Genomic DNA, 25,017 nt, shown 5'->3' with positions numbered 1-25,017 from the left:
AAAACGTATATCAGATCACATCACTCCCCTGATAAAGACCCTATCGTGGTTCCCAATTTCACTCACAATAAGAGCTCAAATCCTTTAATGTCATTTGAGGTGCTTGTGGTCAGCTCCCACACCCTGCACCCTTGGTTCCTGGTTCCCGACCTCATCTCTTTCACTCCCCTGCCAGCTCCGTGCCGGCTGCAGTAGCCTCCTGGCTGTTGACTGAACACATTGCGTAGCTCTTTGTCTTAAGGCCTTTGCACAGGCTGCTCCCTCTACCTGGATCTACTCTCCCCCAGATAGCTCCCTCTTCTCCTTCAAACCTTTGCTCAAAACTCAACTTCTCAATGATGCTAACCTTATTTAAAATTGCAATCTATCCTTCATTCCCACAGCACTCCTGATTTCCTTGTCTTGCTCTACTTTTCTATTTTTCCATAGTAGTTATCAATTATTTAATTTACTTATTTATTAGGGTTATTGTTCATTTTGTTTTCACCCAGTAGAATGTAACTTTCTACATTCACAAGGATTTGTGTGTATTTTATTAATGATTTTCTTCATAGAGCTAAAAGAGTGTCTGGCAAATAATGAATATTCAAAAATTATGTACTGAATGAATGACTAATCTATATTACTAATATATTAACATATAACGTATATAGCATAATATTAATATATATTAGTAATATATTACTAGTAATTATAATATGCCTGCTACTTTTAGTTTTAATATACTATTATAGAATTACTAAGAATATTAGTAATTGCTAGAGGTACTAATAGTTCTAATACATTACAAATATAATATTGACAGGTAAGAAGTCAAAGCGTCACAGGTTTCACAGAGAAGAGCCACGGCCCCTTGAGTCTGTTGGACTGTGTGTCACTGCGAGAGAGAATCAATCCTTGGTAGGTTTGGCTCAAACACTTAAAGGGATAAGTAGACAGGGAAGCAAAGAAAGGGAAAAGGATCTTCCTGGCCTTCTCTGTGGAGACCACCAATGAAGGCGTTTGGGGATGCAGCAGTTATATCCTAAGTGTCAAACTGAAGCTGTGAATCGAATTTTTAGGTAGATGCCTTCAATCAGGATCATCTTGCAAGTTTTTAAAAAATAAACCCATTGAGGGGCCTGCCCCATGGCCTAGTGGTTAAGTTCGCACGCTCCGCTTCGGCAGCCCAGGGTTCAGATCTTGGGCATGGAACGGCACTGCTCACTAGGCCATGTTGAGGCAGTGTCCCATATGCCACAACTAGAAGGACCCACAACTGAAAATTGCAACTATGTACTGGGGGGATTTGGGGAGGAAAAAACAAAAAAGCAGGGGAAAATAAAAAGAGAAGATGGGCAAACAGTTGTTAGCTCAGGTGCCAATCTTTTAAAAAAGAAAAAATTAAAAAATAAAAATAAACCTATTGAACTGACAGGTTATGTGATAGATCGTTAATCTCTGGGTGTAAATTCTTCAGAAATTTAGGGGAAAATGCACAGAGAAATAGTGCTTTTACTGTGCTCACCAAGAAGCGTAGTTCATAGAGTCAACACATCCATCACCATTCTGCGTGTCAATAAGCGTCTTTAGAGAGAGACCCAAGGAATGCCTCTGACCCTGTGCATCTGTCTTGCCTCTGATACTAGAGGAATTTCTTTCCTTTGTACCTCCCCCCGCCCCCCAAACTGGGATGGCATGGACGTGCGTTCCCTTCACATTGAAGCAGCAGATTCTCTCCCACTTCTTCCCCAGACGCATTGTTTATCAGGGCCAGCTTCTATCTAAAGTGTGGAATGTATATTTCCTCATATAAACGTAAGGTCCTGTTCCCAACTATTTGTTTCAATGGGTCACAGGGGAGAATAGGTGTTTGTTCACATAACCAGATGTGAAATATGGATTTTTTTTCTGCAATCTACTGAGTGACACATTTTTTTCTCTCTCTCCCTTTTTCTTTGTTTTTCTCTCCTTTCAAATCTCTTATGGTGACCCAAAATCTTGTGAGCAAAATTAAACATCTAGAACTGGGCGATGGAATTTACTTGCAGGCAACCTCTTTCTAAACTTTAACATATATTTTTTTATTTCAATTAAATAAGACACTGAATTCCATTCAGTTTTCTTCATTTGGGGGAAAATCTCTTTACTTAAACACAGGAAAAGAACGCGTTTTCTTTACTATACTCTATCCTAAGTACTACATGAATGTAAATTGGAGAGGGCTTTCTTAATAGTAGAAAGCTTGTCTAAAAGAAGGAAAATGTAATAGAAAATTCTGAACTCAAAACAGCAACAACAAAGCATTTCAGACTCTGTGAGAGGAAGGGTAGTGATTTCTTTATCTAAACGTTTCATGTTAGTGTAGGAGGGAGTTATTGAAAAGAAGTTTTCATTAGTTGCTATCTAATGGCTATGAGCATTGTCACCTTAGAAGGACCCACAACTAAAAATATACAACTATGTACCAGGGGGCTTTGGGGAGAAAAAGGAAAAATAAAATCTTTAAAAAAAAAAAAAATGTGTGACCTTTTTCCTGAATTGAGTTGAAGGCCAGCAACATCAGGTTGAAAAAAAGGATTATTGCCCATTCCTTTCAGCAGAAACCATCTTCATAGGGATCTAGAGAGTAGCAGAACCATCTCAAAAATTTTTTTGAAGTAGTTGAGATATAGATAATAAATAAATTCTGTTATCAAAGACATCAGGCAAGATGGCTAGCCATCTAATGAGACACCAGGCTATGGATTGAGAATGAGTGGAAGAAAGAGTCAGGAGGGGTTAGATAAAAATGGTGCCTCGTTAGCTTACTGAGTATGGGCTGGGGGGCACGCTCACATCTTGTCTATGAAATGGCCATCCACCTGCCTGTGGAACAGCTAAATCACACGAGAAAGACAGAGAGTCTTGCATGGTGTCAGGGAGCCTCACACTGAAATACCCTGTGACTCCAGCTGATGAAATGTTTCAGGTCCTGTGGTTTTCTCACTGAGCTCTGAGATGAAGACAGGCATGCCAAGAGGAGTGAACTTTCAACGGCTTAGAAAATAAATCTTCCCTTAACGAAGGGGACACACAGTAGCAGCTTCTGAGACCCACAGGTGTTTGAGCCACAGAATCTTGACTTTGTTCGGGTCCTATGTGCTTTATATAGATTTTCTTTGACTTCTAACAACGTCTGAAATAGATCTAATAATAGACCTTCTTTTATTAACTTTAGAGTCAAAGAAAATGAAGCATTTCTTCCAGATTCGGTCTGAGGAAACTTCTTTTAATAAGAGATAAAGTAAGTGAGGTTTCAATTTTATCTTGAGAGTCATTCGGGTCGATCTGTTTGTTTTTAAAGGGCTCTGTCAGAGCACGACTTTACCTAGTTCACATTGCATTGTCCTGTGTGGTTCTGCATACTTGCTTTCAGGCCTGGGCTGGAAGGAAATGAGAACCAGCCTTGTTATCTCACTCTTGCATCCCCCAGAATGCTGGAAGGTAGTGACATGTGGCCCCAACATTAGCAAATAATAGATTCAATATGCTTCCATTACCAAGAATAGTACTGCCAGATGGCTGGCACCAGGAGGAAGATGCCAAGGAATCACCGTCAGATTTTGTCGTTAAACCTTGTTTTTTAGAAAGAGGACTTAAAGATGAAAGGGGCCTTAGGGAAAGGGGTCGAGATCGAATGATTATATTTGCCCCGCTTACTCTAAGAATACTCTTTAACTTAGGTCATCCTTAGATCTACCCCCAAACACTCGAACACTTTGTTATAATGAGTGCCAGGGCCAGAAACAGGTCTCCAGTATGTGCTTGGGTTCCAGTAATAAACATTATCTCTGGAGAGTGAAAATACGGATTGTACTGCAGACTGTAATAGTCAATGGCAGAGTCTGCATTACATCCAAAATCCTTGCCAGGATGGTAAATAATATAGCTTTATTTCATGACTTAGAGTTATTAATTTCACCCTATTAGTAATATGTGGCAGGGAAACAAAGTCAGTGCACAGTTCAGTTCATCACTGAAACAAACTTGACTTTAGTTAAAGGGAAAAAGATCCCCACTGAGGTATATGAAGGGGACTGTGTCAGGTGCCTGTGAAACTCAGGAGTGCTAAGCAGAGCTTAAGGAAGCTTCCACTGTGGCATTTTGGAGCTATAAGCCCTAGAGCTGTTGCTATGCCAAGTTCAAGTCTATAAAACACACACCACTTTCCACCTGCTTCAATCCATCCTTCTTCACTTTTAAGTAGTGTCCAAAGGCCTCAGGGAGAGGTAGTTAAACTCTGCTCACATCGTGAGCCTGATCTGGCTGGCTGGACTGCCATTCCTAGGACTCCTGCCCGCACGCGTCATCTGGCACCCAATCCTGCGGTGCTGCCTTGCTTTACTGTTTAATTGGATCCTGTTTATGCATTCCCTTCCCCAGAGCATCTGAGAGCCCGTCAAGTGTGGAGCCAGGCCTTGGACCATGTTGGTACTTTCCCCCTCCCCACTTCACCCCTCCCACAGTGCCTTACCCATGCATGTTTTGAATAAATTGTTTTGAAATAAATCACTTTATTAAATAGGACTATATTCCTTTATAGGGAGAAATGCCTTAAGGCAAACTGGTTCTGTGATGTTAGAAGTTTATATTCTAGCCACATGGACAAATTCTTCAAAAAAAGGCCAAATTGTAACAAACATTTCTCCCAAGGAGCAATTAAAAACCAAATCTGAATGGATAATACTGTGTTGTTTTCTTTTTGAGATTGGCCCTGAGCTAACATCTGTTGCCAATCTCTTTCTTTTTCTTTTTTCTTCTTCTCCCCAAAGCCCCCCACTATGTAGTTGTATATTCCAGTTGTAGGTCCTTCTGGTTGTGCTCTGTGGGACGCCACCTCAGCATGGCCTGATGAGCAGTGCAAGGTCCACGCCCAGGATCCAAACGGGAAAACCCTGGGCCACTGAAGCGGAATGCATGAACTTAACCACTCAATCACGGGGCTGGCCCCTGGATAATACTGTTTTATTAATGGGCTATGGAAAACAAAACACAGCAGTGACATTTCTAAAATTATTTGATTTGGGAATAATAGTACTGTTTTAGAATTGTAATACTCCATTTTCTACTTCTAATCATTTAGAGTTTAAGCTCCCACATTGAAAAGAGTTCATAAAATGTTTAATAGGTAAAGAGTAGTTTTAAAAGAGCTTTGTTGGTTCAATTCTATGTGAAAATAGCACTTAAAAAACATTTTATCTTATGAAGGACCCTCTGACACTATCTTTTGTATTAGGAAACAATTTGTAAATTGACTACAGACTGTCTTCTTAGTGTAACGTGGTGCCACACTTAGACATCTGTAGTGTGGACAGGCGTGTACCATGGCTGCATAGTCACAGTGACAGCAAGCTTCTGTTGGTCTGGGAGGCAAGGGTTTCATTTCTCTGCCCCACAAGCAAGTGAGTGTCCTGCCCGAGGAACAAGGATATTTCCTGAACTATGAGGAGAAGCGGGAAAGAATGTCCACCTGTGTTCTCTAGAAGTCCTGGCTGGAGCTGTTAAGGCTCCCCTTTGTCTGCAAGGCTGGAGATGAACTTCTGCGCTGCTGTCACGCAAACTCTGGCAGCCAGAGACTAGAAGGACCTATTGACAGTAAGCCTGCTGCTGCCCAGGGCGGGGCCCCAGGTTGCTTACCGTCTCCCAGACTTGAAGAAGGGAGTTCACACACAGCAATTATCTTCTCAAGGTCAGCATTCTGATCTTGCTCTAGTTCTTCACATATTTATAAACCTTTAAGCCCGGAGTCCTGATAAACACTCCACCCCTTCCACACACACACACACACACACACGCCGGCTCTTCCGCTATTACCCTCATCCACTGACCAGCATTTTCTTTTATCTTGGGAACCAACAGAATTAAGATACAGATCCTTGGGGTTGTCCTTTGAAGCAGATCTTCACTTTATGAAGAGTATTATTAAAATGCATGGATGCTACTTTGTGGCATGTTGCCCCAGAGGTCTTGGCATTTGGTTAATATGATTATGTCCAGCAAATGTAGCATACAAAAGTTCCTGGTAAATGTAAAATTTCTACTAAAATTTAGGAAAATAAAGGAACAGGCTCTCTAGACAGAAGAGAGAATATATTAACTTCAACAGTTCAAATCCCAATATGCCTTGTTTGCTTGGAGTCAAAGTTAAATTGGAGTGTATTCAAGTTGTTGCTTAAAATATAAAAGTAACGTTGGTGTTCAGTAATTTTTTTAAAAAGAGTTAAACTAATAACCCACTCTCACTGTAAAGCCAATGGGAAATGTCCTACACATTTCCTGCCCTCATTTTATCCTATTTCCCATGGCTCAGACAAAGGTCAGGAGAAAAGCATTTTCTTGTGGGCTGCACAAACATCCAGCTCATGTGAAGACTCTAGGATCCACCAAGAAAGACACCTGAGGTAGCTAAGGGAGGCTGAAAGGAAGAAGTTGTGCTTCCATTTATCTTTCCTTACAGCAAGTCCCAACCCCCTTCCTCTGCACAGCAGGGGTTACTTATTAAATCGTTTACTTTATATCTCAGTTTTCAATCTTTCACTAGTAAGAGCACTGGACAAAGTTCATCACGATTTATTGCCCTGACCAATTGTGTGGTCAACAGGTCATACGGTGTCAAGAGCCATAAGAGTAGTCTATTGCCATAGATAAAGATAATAGAAATTTATGACCACATGTGTTTTTAGCAAAAGGAAATTGAATTGCATCCTCAAGTCCAAACAAAAGCACTGCTGTGTAATTGAATAAAGTAATATGGCAGTTAATTATTTTATTATGATGACTTGTTGTCTAAGTATCATCTTCTCTGGGTTATTTTATTGAAACCGATCATTGCATCTTACTTGCAGACTGAGATTTCTGGCATTTTTGCCTTGACCATCTCCTCCGAAAGCCAGCCTTCACATGTCAGTGTGAGAGCCATGGAGAGGAGCACGAGGATGCCGAGAAGTTCTCAATATTTGTCCAGAGGAAAAGCAAGCAGAGAAAAACAGCCTCAACAAACAACAAAATCTATGAAACTTTCGGAGAAGAATGTTACCCTTGTTCCCTCTTTACTTATGAGATGCAGTGCAGCACCAGGAATTTTATTTAGAGCAGCTTGCTCAAAATTTGGAATGCACCATGAGCCCTTGGGGAGCTTGTTCATGATTCAGATTCTTGCTCTTCACACCGTGGATGTTCTGACTCAGGAGGTTTGGATGGAACCTGTCGTCTCACTCCCTGTTTCCAGCACTCCCTATCGCCTTCTCTGCTTTATTTTTCTTCACAGCATGATCACTTTCTAACATGCTAGATAAGTAAGTTATCCAGTGTGTATGTTGTCTCTTTGTCAGTCTCCTCCCATCTGTTTTGTTCACCAGAACGGCGTCTGGCACAGGGTGGGTTCGAAGGAAGGAAGGAAGGCAGACAGGGTGATTAGCCATGTGGTCTTCCCAAAGACCTGTTAGTCTAGTGTTAGAACCAGATGGTAATCCCAAGGCTGAAATGTCCACTTAAATTCCTAATAAACTGTATGCCGGGTTTGGCACAGGCTGTTGATGATTCTTTTGAGGATTGGCATACACGCTACCCACTCACGTCACTCTCACCTCCTGGTCAACTTCTCCGCCTCTCCTTATTACTCATCACACTATGTCAAACGTTTGGAGAACCAGGAAAAGTTGATGGGAATATCGTCAAAGACTAACAGGGGGTGAATTTTCCCCTTCTCATCAAAACACAAAGGAAGGAAGGGAATGTGAAAGAAGGAAATAAGAGAAAACAACTGAGAGAATTCTCTAGATTGGCCCTGGAGGCAACTGAGTGGGACTTTGCCCAGAATCTGCCCAATTACAAGTGCGAATCAACTTTCACAGAAAAAGTCTCGAGAAACTCTACAGAGTGTATCATTTTGGATCCACAAAAAGCCAAATCTGAATCATGTTAGAGCTCGCCTTTCTGAAGAGTTTGCGATGCAAACATGCATTACTTTTAAGGAGAAAACTGTGAGAAATTTGGAAATACTGAAACATTGATGGGCTGGGAGCTTGGTTCACGCTCACATGAGACATGACCCAGAGTTCGCTCCATCAGGCTAATTAAAGAGAGCCAGGAAGAAACAAAATGGGACTAAACTGGGAAACTCTTAGGCTAGACTTTAGGCTGGGTCATTTAACCATTTAAATGTCTCTATTGTTTAAAAGAGATCTAACAATGTAATAAGTACGAAATCTTGTAATGGGCATTTTGTTACTGTTTTTGGTAGACATTTGTCCAACAGGTGAACTCTCTTGACTTTGACTATAGAGTAAGTTTCTATAAGGAAATTTCCCCTACTGATTTCTATTATAAATTGGAAAATTATTCTCAGAGGAAAAATAATAGTATAACGGTAAGTAAGCATAGAAGCTTTTCCAAAAAAATATAACCCAACTACCTTTCTCCTATCCTGTAGATCGTGGTGTTACAGGCTCAAAGGTAGATTTTCTGATGTATTTGCACCATATATTGCACAAAGAAAAACTGATTTGGGGCATGAAGTTATTTTGTAAAAAGCTGTTCTCTAGGCAGATTAATCTGACCACTTATTCACTCAATGAATACTTTTTTTTACAATGCTTAATAACACCAAGCCCTGGAGGGAATGAAACAAATTAAATCCCTGATGACAGTGTCTATATAGCAAACACACAGTGGAATGTCGAATTAATGATATCTATTAAATACATAATATAAACTCAGCATTACTCTAGGACTGTAGGGTTGGTGGGAGAGGTGTGGAGAAATAAAAGATGACTTAGTCCTTAGGTTATGAAGTTCACAAACTTCAATATCGTGCTGTATTTTTCTATGAGGCACTGATTTGCAGCTTGAAGAATCCCGTGAAGTGTGCAGCAAAATGAATGAAAAGCAAAGAGCAGAAAATAAAATAAAAAGGCAAATTTAAGACTGAATATGCATATATATGTCATATCAATGAACAAATGGTGTAGAAGTCACCTATCATAACAAAAAGATTCTGACTGGATATGGAGTAAAATCCAACTAAGTGTTGCCTATAATACATTTTAAACAAAGTGATTTGGAAAAGCATTTCAGAAACTTAAAAATATGGTTCCTGAAGTTAAGAAATAATAATGATAGGAGCTGGCCCGGTGGCGCAGTGGTTAAGTTCACACGTTCTGCTTCAGAAGCCCAGGGTTCACCAGTTCAAATCCTGGGTGTGGACCTATGTCATGCTGTGGCAGGCATCCCACATATAAAGTAGAGGAAGATGGGCATGGATGTTAGCTCAGTGCCAGTCTTCCTCAGCAAAAATAGGAGGATTGGCAGCAGATGTTAGCTCAGGGCTAATCTTCCTCAAAAAAAAAAAAAAAATAACAATGATAGTGATAAATAACATGGTTGAAAGATAAAGTCAAGGAACTCCGGTATAATAAAGCTAAGGGGAAATGAAAGGTTCAGTGAATGCTCAGTCCACTGAATTGAAAACAAACACAGTAAGGAATATTATTTTGAAATTTCAGGATGCCAGGAATAAAGAGGAGATCCAAAAAGCTTCCAGAAAAGAAAAGAAAGACAAATACAAAGGCACAAGATAGCAGGCACCCCAAGAGAAATTTGGCTGCTGAAAGACAAAGGAGAAGTACCTTCAAAATTCCGAGAGAAATAATTCAAACCTCAAATTTTAGAATCAAATGTGGATGAAGATAGTTTGTGGAATTTTAAGTGCTCATTGTGGTAAACCTTTGTTTTGTAGATTTGAAGGGACAGACCTTTTACAAGCAAGTTCACGAAATCATGATTAGTTACAAACATTAATGAAAACAAATTATTTTCTATTGGAAAAAATTTTAAACGAAAGTTGTTTATTTTAAAGGAGTCAAAATACAATGCAAGATTGGTATCTTGGTGTCTGAAAGCAATCATCTTACCACATGCGTTTTAAGAATATTGTTTCTTATATTGCTTATTGATCAAGGGGTACAAATTTGCAGCTAGAAGATGAATAATTCTAGAGATCTAGTTCACAGCATAGTGATATAGTGAGCAAGACTGTGTCGTATACTTCAATTTTGCTAAGAGACTTCATAAAAAGGAAATAATTATGTGAGGTGATAATGGGCGGTGGCCCGGGATTTGCCAGTTCAGATCCTGGGTGCAGACATGGCACCGCTTGGCAACCCATGCTGTGGCAGGCATCCCACATATAAAGCAGAGGAAGATGGGCATGGATGTTAGCTCAGGGCCAGTCTTCCTCAGCCAAAAGAGGGGGATTGGCAGCAGATGTTAGCTCAGGGCTAATCTTCCTCAAAAAAAAAAAAAGATAACAGAGGTGTTAGCTAACACTATGGTGGTAATCACATTGCAATATGTAAATGTATCAAATCAACACATTGTGTACCTTAAATTTATACAGTGTTATGTGTCAATTATATCTCAATTACAAAAATCATCACCTTGTACATCCTAAACCAAAGAAAAAGAATACAGCTGGTCGTCCATATCCGCTGGTTTCACATTTCTGGATTCAACAAATCAGGATCGAAAGGCCTACAATGGTTGTGTCTGTATTGAACATGTACAGACTTTTTTCTTGTCATTATTCCCTAAACAATACAGTATATAGCAACTATTTACTTAGCTTTTACATTGTATTAAGTATTATAAGTAATCTACAGATGGTTTAAAGTATACAGGAGGATGTGTGTAGGTTATATGAAAATACTATGTCATTTTATTTAAGGGACTTGAGCATCCTCAGATTTTGGTATTTATGGGCACCCTGGAACCAATCCCTGGCAGATACCAAGGATGATTCAATGTTTCTAAATATGAAAATAACTACCTGAAGAAACAGTTAAGAGTTAAAGGTGGTTTTGTGTGGGGTTTTTTTTTTTTTTTTTGCCATTATTAAGCCTCCCAAGATGATTCACTTTTTTTTAGCTATCAGATGTATTTAGTTTATTTAAAATGTTTAATAAAATACAAGATACACATTACAAAATAAATAAAGAACAAACAACAAACACCTTCAGAGCTCACCAATATTTAAAACACTGACCCCAGTATTTTTTGCTTGTTTATTTGAGGAAGATTAGCCCTGAGCTAACATCTGCCACCAAGTCTCTTCTTTTTGTTGAGGAAGATTGGCCCTGGGCTAACATCTGTGCTCATCTTCCTCTATTTTATATGTGGGACTCCTGTCACAGCATGACTTGATGAGCAGTGTGTAGGTCCACACCCAGGATCTGAACCAGTGAACCCCAGGCTGCTGAAGTGGAGAATGTCAACTTGACCACTACCCCAAAGGGCCAGCCCCAACCCCTGGTCATTTTTACCCTGTGATGTATTCCCACTATGGTTGATTTCAGGCTACCAACATGACATCACTGAATGTGGAGTTGGGAAGAGATGCAAAGTAACACACTATTGTGTAATATTTCCACCATAGAGAATAACCTTAAGATCACAGATAATACTGAAGTACAGTAAAATAATTAGGAAGTGGTGAATTTTGAGTATTTATTAACTGTATTCTTTAATTCACTTTAATTCATTTATATTAATTCATTTAGTTATAGGTTTATATCCTTTAATTTTTTTTTAATGACTGTATGTAAAGCATCCAAAACTCCAGGGAATTTATCAATCGTCACTTGCAAGCCTGTGTGAGCCAGCTTCAGCACACAACCGATAGCTGACATTAACATGCTCATCATACTCCTGTGGAATTGGGTAGATGTTGGATGGATGGATGGATGAATGGATGGGTAGGTGGATGAAGGATCAAAATGTAACTAACAGAGAACACTAACCATCCAAGAGGCAATTCTCAGGGATGTGTTTCTCTTTTGTGATTAACACTTGGAAATTGAAGGCAATGTACCCACAATGACAGTCATTCTGTGCGGTGGCTATAGTCATCTATAAAAGTACTGTTTTCGTTCTTTCATTAAAAGCATCGTTGGTTATTTTCTGACAGTTTTGGCCACATTCACAAAAAAATTGGAATGTTTTATTCAGTAACACTATCTTTAAATCTAAAGAAACCATCAATAATCATCAGTAACTGTAAATTTGGACCCAGAGCAGATATTTGCCTGGATTATCTCATGAGGCTAATTGTGTTAATAGAACTCAGTTATTCAAGTAAATTACAAGTATTTGAGACAGATATTGTGTCTGGCTTATTTTTCTAGGCTCCAGAGCACTCACACAATGTTTAAAGGTAGGTTGGAATTTACCACTCAGTATTGCAATTACCTGTATATGCGTTCTTCTCTTCTAATAGACAGTGCACCCTCCTTGAAGGTGAAGTTTTTATCTTGTCAGCTCTATATGCCAGTGCCTGGTTGCCATTAACCTCTCACTAAATACAAGGTCAGTTAGATTGAAGAGTTTTCCAATAAATATTTATTGAAATAAATTAACTAAATTGAATCAGAACTTAATTTAACGTCATGTTGGCATAATCCAAAAAGGACTATCAAATAGGCAAGGCTTCAGATCATCAGGCAATATAATGTATTCTGAATGGGTTTAAATTCTAGCTCCATCTGTTAAATGCTTCCAGACTTTCATCAAGTACATAATCTCCATAATCCTAACATGTAGATAATAATAGCATGGTTGTTAGGATTAAATCCACGTAAAGTGCTTAACATGATACCTAGCACACACTAAGCTCTTAATAAATGTTTGCTGCTATGTTATGATGCCTTTATGTCATAGATAAATCTGATATGTGGTCATAAAACATGATTGGCCTAAAGGGTAACTTGGGTCTTTAGAACAGTGAAGCACATTCCCAATTGCCAGTCACACGGCTTCTCACAAAATTGAACTTGATAATGCCCAAGAGATTGTCATAGCTTCCCTTCTAGATGTTACCTGTGATTTGCCAACCTAATTCAAGACAGAGTATTAAAGGACTATTGAATTTTGATCTTTTTCTGCCTTAGGTTTGCTTTTAGATCTGATATGCTAATAGAAGCTGTATATTGGTCTTCACATTATCTCATTGGATCTTCACGCCAACCACGGCTGTTAAGTTTTGCTAACCCTGACAGGAAAACTGATCCCCGAAGTCAAAAAGCTCCAGCATAGAATACAGGATTTTTGACTCATCAATCCTCACCACACGAAGTCTTTTCTGCTACAGAACACTGCCTCTCTTAGATTGCATAATATCTCACCTCATTTTCCTCACCAAGATTTCTATCTTGAGATGTGTGATCCAGGGAAACCAATTACATGCATTCACTCCTGATCCTCAGTTGTTAAAGTGAAGCTGTATACTGAGGCAGTTTTTAAAAATGGCTGAAAATTCTCTGACACCTTTTCAGTTGAGAAGTGGGGTCTATGTCCCCTTTCTTGGAATCTGGGTGAGTTTATGACTGCTTTGACTAATAGAACATGACAGAAGTGACACTATGTTACTTCTGACGCTAGGTCATAAAAAGTTTTGAATCTTTTGCCTTGTTCAATGGAGCACTTGCTCTTGGAATCCTGAACTGCCATGGGCTGCCTTGTTAAGAGGAAGCCCAAGCCATGTGCAGAGGCCAGAAGTAGGCCTTCTTATCAATGGTTGCCAAATGAAGCCAAACTTGAGTCACCCCAGCCCAGGAGTCAGAAATGTGAGTACAGAAGCTTCCAGATGATTCCATCTCCCAGCCATTCAGGTCACCACTAGCTGTTCCACTCTTCCTAGATGAAGCCTCAGATTTATGGAGCAAAGAAAAGGATCTCTACTGTGCTCTGTCAAAACTCCTGGCCCCCAGAATCTGTGAGCATAATAAGAGGGTAGTTGTTCTAGACACAAAATTAGAGGTGACTTGTTATGCAGCTATAGTAACTAGAACATTAACATGAACTACAAGGGAAGCCATAGAGACGGAAATTCACAGCAAAAAAAAGAAACACACCATCTGAGGAATGTGCATGGAAGGACACTGTTGCCAGGAAACTAGATTCAAGTGCTTGTTGTACAGGTTTATAGCATCTCCTATATTTATCTTTTTAGTACCAATGAATGTTGTCATCTTCCCTCTAATCCTCTGCCTCTATCTTGTTGTGTGATCTCTGAAGCTATGCTAGATACCCCAAAATATAGACTCCAAGATAATTTCCCTGATGAACTATATGTGAGATGAGGCTATATGTGGGAAGAAATTTTTCAAATATGAGAGAAGGAGAAATCTCTCCTGCTGAGTTAAGGAAAGAAAAGAGCATAAGTTTGGGAAAGTTCTTTTTCTAACGGTTACTCTTTAATTCTATTCTTTTGAAATAAATGATAGAGGTATGAAAGAATAAGAAAAACCATAACCTTTTTTTAAAAACCTGATAGAAAAGAAAGATGCCTTATTAATTCACCTTGCCAAATCATATACAAAATCTTTTGACGTCTACAAGGTCCTGGATATTTAACAGTGCCTGCTATCGGCTCTCTGACCTGACATGTCTGTAGAATATAAGTGATGCGACAAAATGTTGAAGACTTTGCTACACGCTGTGTTTTTTATTCCTATTTCTCAAGCTAAAAAACCAAAACACCATCAATCACAAAACTAAAAGCCAGTGTAATATTCATGGTTGCAAAATAAGTGAATCTCATATAAATGAAAATACAAAAATAGTCATTAATATATTTTAATAAAAGGCAAGAAGTTAATTTAAAAAGGTCTCGGTAACCCTATAGTTCTTCAGAGGTATTATTTGACATGGATCTTGCTAATGAATGACAGCTATAATTCAATAATAATTAAGGCGATTACCCATTTAATTTTTACAACAACCCTCTGAGTTGGGTACGTTTTCCCCCACTTTACAGGTGAGAAAATGAGTAGGCCCAAGGACACGTCACTACTAAGGTAGAGCCGGAATAAAACAGATGTTGTCTGTTCTCAAAGCCTCTATGCCAGGTTGGCTGTATAAACAGCACTTGATAATTTAAAACATACATGCACAGGCATCATTTCACCTCATTGAATCTGGAAATTCCAGCAACGCTGTGAGCCAGCCTGTTCTTTCTGTTTTATAGATAAGGAATCTTCAGTTCTGGGAAGCCGAGCCAATTTCTCCAAATCAAACTGTAGTTATGAAACACTTTTGTACATCAAACTCCTCAATAAATAATACCTGAAATGTGTTCTTCCATGAGAATGATAAACAATATATCAGTTGGAATTATGATGCCTGGTGAAGAGAGAGATTTTGGTCTTGTGGGGGATGTTTTTAAGAAAAAGAATATATAATTGCAAGTACAAAATTAGGTATCAAAGTGAATATTTGTTCAGAATGAGAATACAAGTCACCATAAATTACAAATTTTAAGAAACTGAAAAATACCTCTGACATTGCAAAAATCCAGAAATTTACAAAAAGATTTTTAGGAAAAAACCACTGACATAGCTCTGCAACAGCTTTTCCCTACATTTTAAGTTGGATGCTCCTTTGTCACCTCTTTATATGACAATGATTTTTTTAAATAATATTCTATAGAGCAAATAACATAATTCATTCTTTTTTCCAACATGACCGATTGACATCTGTTCTTTATTACTGATATTTGAGAGGACTAAAACATGTGACCTCACACACAGGCTTTCCTTTTTGTAAAACAACCATGAGTTTATGTCGTACAAACACAGGAACTCTGATAAATTCTATTTCAGCACTTCCTATCAACAGCATGATGGGTCAATAAATGTATATGCTGCATTATTGAGTATATGCCGGGCATGAGAGAACTTCTATTTTGACGAGGAATCAATGAGAACTGAATCTTCTGCTACAATCGTACGCATCCAGTGATGGAAATAATTTTCCACAAATTAGCTTTTGAGTCTATAAATTTCAAGCCTTGTTTCTGCTCTATGACTCACCTGCTTCCAGGGCTGGGCACTCGTGTATCACAGTGTACCTCCAGTCCTGCTCCTTCGTGTCATACTGCAGTTCCTGAACACCACATCACAGAGAAAACAGCAACAATTTAACTGATTGTAAACACCAAAGGCACCCACCAACCCAAATCTACTCTCATCTCAAGATACCCAAAATGCTTATAGCCATTCCAAAGCTGCCGGACAGAAGAGTAAATATGACAGAGAGGAAGTCATAGATGAATGAGACAGAGATCTAAACAAAGTGCAGTGAATATCATACTTCTGTCAATTTTACAAGGACACGTGTCCATATGAAGACGTTGCTTGGACCCTTCCAGGACCTTATAAGGATCCTGTCCCAGAGGGGCCTTTAAGTGTAAGCTTCATCGGTATCATGGTGTCCACCTCTGTCTTCATGAGAAGGGTGGTAGAGAAGAGTCCCACAGAAAGACTGAACAAGCTTTAGGATCTCAAAAGCTTCTGTTACTTCTTTGATTTGGACTTTCTTTGGCCAGTCAAGAGAGAATCCAAATTCTAATTGTCTAAGGATCTGCCCACAGTGTTTTTAATTTGCCAACAAACTTTATCTACTCTGGGCTGTAAAGGGACAATCTGGGGCACGTAGAGTACCCAATTAATTCAGGCTGCAAAACCACTTCATCTGGATCAATTGAAAAGTGTTCTTGGCTAACTTCATTTGCATATTTATATTAATTCTCCACTTCACTTGGATTGTATGATGTAAAGGGCCACATTTAAATATAGCACAGCCCTTCATCTATCAACCACAACAGATGCTAATGCTAAATAAGTATTATCTATCTATTCAGTATAAAGTCATCATAATCCACAAGGAGCCGTAATCTTCAACTGGAAAGGCTTGAACAAACATGATGCAAGAGAACGGGAATCCAGGATAAGTGGAAAGCAGTTGGAAATGAAGTTCTCAGTGGCTTTAAATAGACACAAGTCACCAGACAGAGATGAATTCCTTCCCAAAGTACTGAGAGAATTTGCAAATGTGAACATTGCTCATTTTTGTAACTTTTGTATAATTACAGAAAACAGAGGAGATGTTGAGAATCTAGAAGTGGGAAAGTTGCCTGCTCCAAAAAAGAGGAGATAGACATATTTGAAAAATGCAAAACTGAGGATCTTGGTGTCAGTTTCTAGCAAAATGCTAAAATAGATTATTTTATCAAGTAGGAATTCCACAATTATCAACTCAATAATCAGATTTGATTTCTGGCTATTAGCCACAATTCTAGCTGATAAAGAAAACAATCTACTCATTTCTAAGTTGAACTCAATGCAACTCAGCCATTTTCTCAATCATTCAGGATTATAATTCAGAAATGGTTATGACTCTCTCTCAGGGTTTTCTTTGTTTGCTTGTTTTTTGTTTTTCTCCCCAAAGCCCCAGTACATAGTCGTATATCCTAGTTGTAAGTCCTTCTGGTTCTTCCATGTGGGACACTGCCACGGCATGGCTTGATGAGTGGTGCTAGGTCCACGCCCAGGATCCAAACTGGTGAACCACGGGCAGCCAAAGCGGAGTGCGTAAACTTAACCACTTGGCAACAGAGCTAGCTCTCAGGGGTTTTTTCCTCTTCTTTTCTTCCTTCAGGTTGATTCTAAGCCCTAGGGGGCACTTCAGAAACTTGGATATTGTCTCCCTTCCTAATAGAGATGGAGCTGATTATATTTTGAGTTTGTTTTATCTGCCTGCATCCTGTGAGCAACCTGCTCCACATGTACATCAACCCGGAAGGTCCTCAGAGGAAGGCAATGGGCACTGCCCACTCCAGTAGCAACCTAGTTGATCCACATGGAGGGGAATAGGCTACCACCGGAGTCTAGAACATCCCCCATCAGCTTCAGGCTGAGATAAGCGCAAGGGCCAGGGTCTCTTCTCAGAGAGACCACATGAGTTGTTGACTTACTTCAGGATAACCTTCTCCATTCCAATGTGTGTTTGTAAACAGCCTTCAGAGCAAATTTATGCTGCTTCTATGATTTATGAACTGTCCTCCATTTGCAGAGGTGAGAACGATAGGTCACAAACTTGGATGTGCCCAATGAGGGAAAAATGCCCTGAACTGCCTGAGAAATTGCAGAATTCAATGAGTTTTCTTCGATTTTTTGTAAGATTACATTTTTCTCCTAGAGAACAGAATGAGAGTTCAAGAATGAAGTGAAGCTTAGTTTTGGAAACTAATGTTCTGTCTTTGCACAACTTAACTGTGGCCTATAAATTCATACATGATAAATACATCACTGTCTTCTAGCACTTAGAAAATGAATCATTTATTACTAAGAAACCATATGAGTTTGCAAATAACAGCTCCTATTAAGCTAACCATCATGTTTTAAGTTAAAAAAAAAATCCGAGAAATCAGAGGAAAGCTATAAACATGTATCTTGATTAAAGAAAATTAGCATTTTTTTCATAGCATCTCAGATCCCAAAACATGGCAGAATTACTTTAAATTCCAATATTTCAAATGAGAAAAATAAGGCTTAGAGAGGTTAAGTGACATCCTCAAGGTCAAACACTCCAACAGTAATAGAGACTGAACTTGAAATCTGGTCTCTTGTCTCTCACAAGTATGTCATTCACAAGTATGCTGTGTGTCAGAGGCTGTGCTAAAAGTTGAGGATATAAAGATGAATACCCACAGCCTTAGTTTAGGAAGCTCAACGCTAAGTCAGGGACGTTAAATGGACCCCAGATGGCTGCAGTCTCTAGGCCCAGGGGAGTTCCTGGAAGCTTTCTTCACAGGGGTGTGCAGAAGCCAGCTCTCAACCAGCTCACAAAAGCCACATGTGTGCGCCTCTTCCCAATTCTGCGTTCAGTGACATTATGTCGCTATATTGAAATTGGCAGTGGTGGGAAAAGTTACACCAGGAGAACCAGCAAATGGTAAAAATCAGTGCTCCCCTCAGCCCCACAGCCAGTTTTAAAACATTTACCAGGATACCACTGCCTCGGGAATTCTCCTGCTTTTCACTCCTCTTGTTGTTGCCACTATCGTCTCTAGCTCTGCACTCTGTTCTCCACAAAACAGGCTCTGGAGTAAAAGCAAGACTTCCTGAGTTTTCTTGTGGCTCCTAGAAAGAGATCTTATCATTTTAAGGGAATCAAGGCTATTAGAAAGGCAACAAGAAATCAGATAAGCACAGGAGGAAGTGACAAAGATTCCTATAGTTTGCATTGTTCTTCCCTGGCCTCTAGTCTCTTTCCCAGTTCAGCTCTGAGTTCATGAATGAATATGGTAAGGTAGAAAGGTCCTAGCACAGTGCTTGGCACATAGGATAGGTACTCAATAAAGGGAGCTACAATTGTGATTATAGTATTAATACACGGAAATGCCATTGGGATTCTGCCCTTGGCCTTTATTGGGCTGAGGTTGGAATACAATAATCCCCCTGACCAGCCCTCCCTGCTCAGGTGAGTAGCTGGCCTCCATGAAGCTCCCCATCGGGAAAACAGAGGTCTGAAGATGCTATTAAGGCAGGCTGATGTTTACCCTGTTTCTTTGATGGTTAATTTGTTTACATCTCTAACTGTGCTTAGACTAGGGCCTACTCTTCCACCGGGACCCCAATCCCCATAAGATAATCCCCACACATACTGTTTTAGAGAATTTCCTCTTTTGGAAACATAATCGAAAATAAAGTGGCAAGTGCTATAGTAAGGAGAAAAGCCACATATGACAGCAGTTTAACCTGGAGAGAGGGCAGGGGAAATGTAGAAGTCCTCATATGTTCTTTCCTTGCAAGACATGTTTGTGAAGCAGACGGAGAAAGAAGGATTTATAGTTAAGGGGATTGTGTGATGAAAGGGTCAAAGTCAAGCCAGACGGAGGGCCCTAGTGCTTGGCATGTGGTTTTCTACTTGGCCCTGGGCTGCTCAGCCATCCAACGTAAGGGAAGACACAGGAGATTTGCTGATCACATTTTTGTATGTCACAAAGTTGGGAGCAACAAAAAATGCACCTAAGAGAAAGAACAGGAACAGTCATCAGGCTGATAAGATGAACCTTTCGAAAAGAGAGATGGAGTTGAGATGTGGTATAAGCAAACTCTGGTTCTTGGATGTGCACTCAAATGATGAGCATAGGGAACATCCTGTCCTTCAAACATGATCTGGCCAACATAGGCCATGCCAGGGAGCTCTGGACCTCATACGTTGTCTCCTCCGGATCCTGGGCACGGATCTGAGAGATTGCTTGCCTGCTTTGTGAACACAGCCTGTGGCTGAATCACCGACGGTTTCTCTCCACATGCTTGCCTGGCCCTTGAAGTGACTGAGCCTGGTTTTGACATTAAATGAACCATATTCTAACCAAATGAGCTAACTCGAGTTTAACATTTGGATTGAGAGTTTAATATTTGTATTGAATTATCTGGGCAGTTTCTCAATTCTTTATTTAACATTGCTTAAGTAGTAGCAGACAGAATACCAAGGATCTCTCTTCCCTTTAACTAGTTAATGTACACTGAAATGTTCAGGACGGGCTCTAAATATGGCATGTGAGAGTTGAATTCCAGAAGAAAAATTGTTCTCAGTTTTGTCTGTATGTAGAGATGACTTTATGGCCAGTTCTAGGAAATGCTTAAGCAAATGAACTTGATTATGTATCAGGTGGCATCTTCTGATGAATGCATGAATACAGTTTTAATAGCCTAAAAATACATTCTTTACTGGATGCAAAAGATATTTCTATATTTAAATTCAAATGGCCTTGTTTGTTTCCCTCAAAGATGTAAATAAGATTTATTATCTTGTCAATGGGATTTTTGTCCATTAAGAGGTATTATTATATTATGTAATAAAAATTGACACAGGATGTAAATCACACTGATTATTTTTCTAAAATGCCTCTGATCTAGATAATACTAATAATTGCCCTTGTACAGGAAGAAAGAACTACCAACCTGTCCTCAGCTTTTTAACATCTCTATCCAAATATCTTTAAAAGTTTAAAGATATATTAAGGAAATGTACTTACTCAATAGAATAAAGAAAGCAGAGTTAATTTTTAAGCATAGGTAAACTATTTTTGATAAATCAGGGGAAGTATCAGAATGAATACATGCATACTGTAAGGTCCTATCCATTTAGTTCTAATTTTCAAGCCACGAAGAATTTTATCACGTTACATTCATAGTGTCTATAGGATAAGCAATAATCAGTTGAGGAAAAGCATACTTCTTACCACATACAAATGTCTAAGAGATATTCTTCTCGTGTATGCTCAGCTCTTTAACAGCAGACCTGTAGTTTAACCAACTTAATAGGCTTCTCTAGTAATTGCAAGAGCGTGGTTCAGTCTACCCTCAGGCCCTGGCCCCCTTCTTAGTAGTAGAATCTGTGACAAAGAACAGCGGTGCCAGTGGATGTATCTGGTGATTTTAAGATAATGTTTATATATATACTCATACATGAGACGGAGAGAAGAAAATAAAATGATTTTTTAAATATATATTTATTTACAGCACTGGAGTTGATCTTCTTACTCTGTAACACCTCCTGCTCTGGGAGAAGGGAGAAAGGCAAGCTCCTCCTCAAAATCATCTGAAAAGCAGAATTGATTTCTGAGGAAAAGAAGTGATTTATTTGCATAGTAAGCCTAAGGATTTTGGTGGACCAAGTGGCTTTGAGTAGGGTTTACTGGCAGCAAAGATCATCAAGGCTCCACATTGTTCAATGGAAGTCAATTTTGATGACCTTCATTTTACACAAGGGCTTAGAAACTGGGGCGAGGCCTGGTTCCAACATAGGGGTAACCCAAGCCGGAAATCATTCTGTAGCTTAGCCCCCTGACTGTGCTTTGAGTAATAGCCACTGGCCATGTGGGTATGAACTAAAAAGAGCTTTAGCCCAGGATTCCAAGCAGAGGGCACCAGTGAGCCCCGCATACACAGCAAACCACTCACCAACCATCTGACACCGGATTGCAGCAGCCAGAAGCAATGGTAGCAGAGGACTGATCCACTTTTCTGATTTTCTCTGTAAGTGGCATTTGGAAGCAGGGCTAATGCCAGCCCCTCTTCCAAAATTAATTAAACCCTCAGGGGTTTTGGACAGTTTAGTAGGGGTGGAGAAGGCATTAAGAGAGTGATTCTGAACTTCCTGTTAATGAGAAAAGTGGTCTTCTCAAACGGCTAATTGAAAAAACGCAAGAGACGTGGCCATATTTATTCTCCAGACTATGTACAAATGGAGAGAGGAGCCAGGATGCACATTTATCCAGTGTGTATGTCAGGCAAAAACAAAAAGCAGGCTTCAAAGGGTGTTCATGTTGAATCTTGGCATCCTGTTTTAATACCCAAAATAGCTTTCCATAATTGAATGTTTGATGAAGTATCTTGGAGAAACCACTTTCTTTAATAATTTCTGGTGGCTTATGTCATTCCAAAGTGCTTAATTAATGCTTATCAAAACCATAAACATATTGTGCACCTGTCATTTCCCTCCTGCACATGTTGTAAAACTGCCACCAAAGACAGTGCCCACTATAATATTCAACACTCCTGGCTGAAAAATTCTCTACCAGTTAGAGCTAAAGGGGAAAAAAGTTACAAAGAAAAGGAAACATATCTTCCTTGATGTTCTGGGTTTCATTCATTCATTCATTCTCTCTATTGTACATTTAAAGTACCAAATATGTGACAGTCATTTGCTGTGCACTGGGGATGTAAAGATGTGTGGAACACAGTCCCTAACCTCTGGAGGTGCCCAGTGAAAGTGGAGCAGGAAGATATGCACATAGTATGTTACAGGAGTGCGGAGGAAGTGTTTAACCTGGAAGAGGCTGAGGAAGACTTGTAGAGGAGGTGACATGAACTGAGTCTTCAAGGGTACGGGAGGGGTAGGCATCAAGATGAATCTCAGTTTTCAGACTTGGGCAAGCCCATGAATCATGGTGCCATTAACCAAGATCGGGAATGAACAAAGGAGGACTCATTTCTTAAAGAAGATCAAGAGTTCAGTTTTGGAATTTCACCTTGATACTGCTGCTCTGGTTTTGATCACAGCGTGGCACAGTTGATAAGCACCAGTTTCAGTTCAGCTGAACCAAGTTCATATCCTAGCTCTACCATGTTCTAATGATATTATCTTGGGCAAATTTCTTAAACTCTCAGAGCTGTGACTTTCTCACCTGTGAAATAGAATTGATGATGCATACTTCTTAAATTGTAAGGATTAAAATGTACAATAGTAACTACATTTGTAATCCTTCTAATAATCTCTCTACAGACCTCCCTGAGCCCAATCTGAACCCAAATTGAATGCGTTTTGCTTCTGCTCAGTCTTGGTCTTTGCCAATGAGTGGTGCACTTCTTTCTGTTACCCACTATGCCGTACTTCGTAACATGCTGGCTGGTTTCCTAGTACCCTACCTTCTACCTGGAGCTGAATCCCCTTATTCCCAGCAAGCTTCATAGCCAGTGTTGAGAAGAGTGTCCAATCACTGTTGTCTTTAAGCCTCAAGGATGGGAATAAATAAAAATAAAGATGCATGTTATCTCCCCATTCAGATATGTATCACCTGTTGGGACCACACCTTGCTGATGGATTGGGTGTTTACAACTATGAACTTTGTCCTAACTTCCTTGGTTCTTCAGTTCTCCATCTTCCATAGGGAGTGATGTCCTCCCACAGTCTTGGAGTGAAGCCAGGGTACACAGTAATGTCATTCTGCTGGACTACTCACGTGCACTAGAGGGTGATAGCTGAGTCCCAGACAGCTGTTGTGTGGCAAGCTGAAGTGGGATAATCATGAGCTGGGAAGGAAGAGGAAATGCTTTATGGATTCACTGAAGTGCAACTTCAAGAAACACAGAAAAATTGGAGACAATTAGGAAACTCAGGCTGACAAGCAGCTATCAGGAACACAGCTTTTCTTTTTAAACAAAGGCATTAGGCTGGCCAGGAAACAGTCACAAACAGCAAAATATCTTTCAGATAGCTGCAGCCAGTGGTAATTAAAGCACATTTCCTGTGTGCTCAGTTTAGCAATGACTGCCAGGCCATTGAGGGTATTTTTGGCTACACGATCATCCAGATTTCAATGCCGCCTCTCTGAGGAGGCATGACCATGTGCCTCTCCACGAATCCCCTTGTCTATTTCTCAGGGCATACGGAAGAAGGGCCCTGCAGTCACTCTTCATTCAGATGAAAGGACTTCAGTAGCCACAAGAGAAAGGAACATAGCACATGAGGTTAGTGTGCCGGGCTGTTGGGTCAAACAGTAGACACCCTGGCAGATTCACACCTATACGATATGGCAAAAAGATTCAGGGGTACATTCAAATCCCAACTCTGCAGCAGAGTGAGACTTTGCTTCCTGGTCTGCAAAATGAAGAGAAAGTACCTCTAAGAGTTTCCTAAAAATTAAAGGAAATAATATACAATGTGCTCATAATAGATGTTTTAAAAATAATTAGTTCTTTACTCTTTCTTTGAAGTACTGAAGGAAAGCAGTCGGGTACGGAAGCAGGATTTCAGCTGTCCTGTAGCCATAGCATCTACGACTCCCCAGTGCCCAGGTTTTGCATTCCGGTTAAAGAGATAAACATGATGTTGTCATAACTTAATTTTCTCTTTCCATTTGTGAGTTCACTGGCAAATAATGCAATTACTTTACTATCTAGCTCCCTCCCTCTGTGAGGAAGTAAAATTGTAGAATGCTCACAGTTATGGTTTAGATTAAAAAAAAAAAAAAGTCCCGCTTCCTGACGATGTCAGGAAGGGGGAAGGACAGGGAGTAAGCAGGGCTCTGAGGCCCTCCCCAACCAGAGCAGCCCTCCTTTGAAATGTTTCACACACTGGCTTTTTCATAAGGTCTTTCTATACATAGAGGATTCCATGACTTAAAAATTAAGTTTGAAAACCACTTTTCTATAATATTCATGTTTGTGAGAACACTTGGATAAAAAGGTCAATAGTAGTTTTACACCCTGAGTCAATTAATGTGGCCACCCCACTCATTTAGTCTACGCAGGGCTGGAAACATAGAAACAATTACCTGCTCCTACCAGAAATGTCTCTGAAATAAACCAACCCCTGAAATAATACAGGAAGTAGGAAACCTTTCAAGGATCCTGGGTTGGGAGTTCTCAA

Source organism: Equus asinus, chromosome 3, assembly GCF_041296235.1.
Source record: "Equus asinus isolate D_3611 breed Donkey chromosome 3, EquAss-T2T_v2, whole genome shotgun sequence".
NCBI lineage: Eukaryota > Metazoa > Chordata > Mammalia > Perissodactyla > Equidae > Equus > Equus asinus.
This window is presented reverse-complemented; position numbering follows the sequence as displayed.